Genomic DNA, 4,390 nt, shown 5'->3' with positions numbered 1-4,390 from the left:
ACGAGTACGACTCCATCAACCCCGTTCACTTGAACGCTTCTGCGTAGCGATCTACAAAGGTATGTAGATGCACTCTCCTTCCCTCGTTGGTAGACTTCTCCATAGATTGATCTTGGTGATGCGTAGAAAATTTTGAATTTCTGCTACGGTCCCCAACAGTGGTATCAGAGCTAGGTCTATGCGTAGTTTCTATGCACGAGTAGAACACAAAGTAGTTGTGGGCGTTGATTTTGTTCAATATGCTTACCGTTACTAGTCCAGTCTTGATTCGGCGGCATTGTGGGATGAAGCGGCCCGGACCGACCTTACACGTACTCTTACGTGAGACTGGTTCCACCGACTGACATGCACTAGTTGCATAAGGTGGCTAGTGGGTGTCTGTCTCTCCCACTTTAGTCGGATCGGATTCGATGAAAAGGGTCCTTATGAAGGGTAAATAGCAATTGGCATATCACGTTGTGGTTTTGCATAGGTAAGAAACGTTCTTGCTAGAAACCCATAGCAGCCACGTAAAACATGCAAACAACAATTAGAGGACGTCTAACTTGTTTTTGTAGGGTATGCTATGTGATGTGATATGGCCAAGAAGAATGTGATGAATGATATGTGATGTATGAGATTGATCATGTTCTTGTAATAGGAATCACGACTTGCATGTCGATGAGTATGACAACCGGCAGGAGCCATAGGAGTTGTCTTTATTTATTGTATGACCTGCGTGTCATTGAACAACGCCATGTAATTACTTTACTTTATTTCTAACCGGTAGCCATAGTAGTAGAAGTAATAAGTTGGCGAGACAACTTCATGGAGACACAATGATGGAGATCATGATGATGGAGATCATGGTGTCATGCCGGTGACGATGATGATCATGGAGCCCCGAAGATGGAGATCAAAAGGAGCAATATGATATTGGCCATATCATGTCACTATTTGATTGCATGTGATGTTTATCATGTTTATACATCTTATTTGCTTAGAACGACGGTAGTAAATAAGATGATCCCTCATTAAAATTTCAAGAAAGTGTTCCCCCTAATTGTGCACCGTTGCGAAAGTTCGTCGTTTCGAAGCACCACGTGATGATCGGGTGTGATAGATTCTTACGTTCACATACAACGGGTGTAAGCCAGATTTACACACGCGAAACACTTAGGTTGACTTGACGAGCCTAGCATGTACAGACATGCCTCGGAACACAAGAGACCGAAAGGTCGAGCATGAGTCGTATGGTAGATACGATCAACATGAAGATGTTCACCGATGTTGACTAGTCCGTCTCACGTGATGATCGGACACGGCCTAGTTGACTTGGATCATGTAATCACTTAGATGACTAGAGGGATGTCTATCTGAGTGGGAATTCATAAGATGAACTTAATTATCCTGAACATAGTCAAAAGGTCTTCACAAATTATGTCGTAGCTCGCGCTTCAGTTCTACTGTTTAGATATGTTCCTAGAGAAAATTTAGTTGAAAGATGGTAGTAGTAATTATGCGGACTAGGTCCGTAAACTGAGGATTGTCCTCATTGCTTCATAGAAGGCTTATGTCCTTAATGCACCGCTCAGTGTGCTGAACCTCGAACGTCGTCTGTGGATGTTGCAAAAATCTAACATACACATTTTGAAAACTACGTGATAGTTCAGTTAAACGGTTTAGAGTTGAGGTACCGAAGACGTTTTGAAACGTCGCGAAACATATGAGATGTTTCGACGGCTGAAATTGGGATTTTAGGCTCGTGCCCACGTCAAGAGGTATAAGACCTCCGACGATTTTCTTAGCCTGCAAACTAAGGGAGAAAAGCTCAATTGTTGAGCTTGTGCTCAGATTGTTTGAGTACAACAATCATTTGAATCGAGTGGGAGTTGATCTTCCAGATGAGATAGTGATGTTTCTCCGAAGTCATTACACCAAGCTGCTAGAGCTTCGTGATGAACTATAATATATCAGGGACATATATGATGATCCTTGAGATATTCGCGATGTTTGACACCACAAAAGTAGAAATCAAGAAGGAGCATCAATTGTTGATGGTTGGTGAAACCACTAGTTTCAAGAAGGGCAAGGTCAAAAAGGGATACTTCATGAAACAGCAAATCAGCTGCTGCTCTAGTGAAGAAACCCAAAGTTGAACCCAAGCCCGAGACTAAGTGCTTCTGTAATAAGGGGAACAGTCACTGAAGAAGAACCACCCTAGATACTTGGTAGATGAGAAGGCTGGCAAGGTCAACAGAAGTATATTGGATATGCATTATAATGTGTACTTTACTAGTACTCCTAGTAGCACCAGGGTATTAGATACCGGTTCGGTTGCTAAGTGTTAGTAACTCGAAACAAAAGGCTACGGAATAAACGGAGACTAGCTAAAAGGTGAGATGACGATATGTGTTGGAAGTATTTCCAAGGTTGATCAAATATCGTACGCTCCCTCTACCATCGAGATTAGTGTTTGCGTTGAGCGTAGACATGATTGGATTATGTCTATCGCAATACGGTTATTCATTTAAGGAGAATAATGATTACTCTGTTTATTTGAATAATACCTTCAATGGTCTTGCACCTGAAATGAATGGTTTATTGAATCTCGATCGTAGTGATACACATGTTCATGCCAAAAGATATAAGATAGTAATGATAGTACCACCTACTTGTGGCACTGCCACGTAAGTCATATCGGTATAAAACGCATGAAGAAGCTCCATGTTGATGGATCTTTGGGCTCACTCATTTTTTGAAAAGTTTGAGACATGCGAACCATGTCTATTGGTGTATATGCATGAAGAAACTCCATGCAAATGGACCGTTTGGACTCACTTGATTTTGAATCACTTGAGACATGCAAATCATACCACATGGGCAAGATGACTGAAAGCCTCGTTTTCACTAAAATGGAACTAGAAAGCAACTTGTTGGAAGTAATACATTTTGATGTGTGCAGTCCAATGAGTGCTGAGGCATGTAGTGGATATCGTTATGTTCTTACTTCACAGATGATTTGAGTAGATGTTGAGTATATTTACTTGATGAATCACGAGTCTGAATTATTGAAAGGTTCAAGTAATTTCAGGGTGAAGCTGAGAGATCGTCGTGATAAGAGGATAAAATATCTATGATATGATCATAGAGATGAATATCTGAATTACGAGTTTGGCACAGAATTAAGACATTGTGGAAATTGTTTCACAACTAATACAGCCTGAAACACCATAGTATGATGGTGTGTCCGAACATCATAACTACACCCTATAGGATATGATGCATACCATGATGTCTCTTATCGAATTACCACGATAGTTTATGGGTTAGGCATTAGAGACAACCACATTCACTTTAAATAGGGCACCACGTAATTCCGATGAGATGACACCATATGAACTATGGTTTAGAGAAACCTAAGCTATCATTTCTTAAAAGTTTGGGGCTGCGACGCTTATGTGAAAAAGTTTCAGGCTGATAAGCTCGAACCCAAAGCGGAAAAATGCATCTTCATAGGACACCCGAAACAGTTGGGTATACCTCCTGTCTCGGCTCCGAAAGCAATAAGGGATTGTTTCTAGAATTGGGTCCTTTCTCGAGGAAAAGTTTCTCTCGAAAGAATTGAGTGGGAGGATGGTGGAGACTTGATGAGGTTATTGAACCGTCTCTTCAACTAGTGTGTGGCAGGGCACAGGGAGTTGTTCCTGTAGCACTACACCAATTGAAGTGGAAGCTTATGATAGTGATCATGAAACTTCAGATCAAGTCACTACCAAACCTCGTGGGATGACAAGGATGCGTACTACTTCAGAGTGGTACGTAATCCTGTCTTGGAAGTCATGTTGCTAGACAACAATGAACCTACGACCTATGGAGAAGCGATGGTGGGCCTAGATTCCAAAATGGCTCGAGGCCATATAATCCGAGAGAGGATCCATATATGAAAACAAAGTGTAGACTTTGAAAGAACTACTTGATGGTCGTAAGGCTGTTAGGTACATATGGATTTTTTTAAAGGAAGACGGACAATGATGGCAAGTATCACCATTAAGAAAGCTCGACTTGTCGTTAAGATGTTTTCCGACAAGTTCAAGGAGTTGACTACGATGAGACTTTCTCACTCGTAGTGATGCTAAGAGTCTGTTGGAATTGTATTAGCAATTACTGCATTATTTATGAAATCTTGCAGATAGGATGTCAAAACATTGTTTCCTCGACGATTTTTGAGGAAAGTTTGTATGTGATACAACTGGAAGGTTTTGTCAATCCTGAAAGATGCTAATAAGTATGCAAAGCTCCAGCAATCCTTCTAAGGACTGGAGTAAGAATCTCGGAGTTGGAATGTATGCTTTGATGAGATGATCAAAGATTTTGGGTGTATACAAAGTTTATGAGAAACTTGTATTTC

This window comes from Triticum urartu, chromosome 2A, assembly GCF_056163025.1.
Source record: "Triticum urartu cultivar PI428250 chromosome 2A, HENAU_Tu73, whole genome shotgun sequence".
Taxonomy (NCBI): Eukaryota; Viridiplantae; Streptophyta; class Magnoliopsida; order Poales; family Poaceae; genus Triticum; species Triticum urartu.
Note: the sequence above shows the minus strand (reverse complement) of the source record.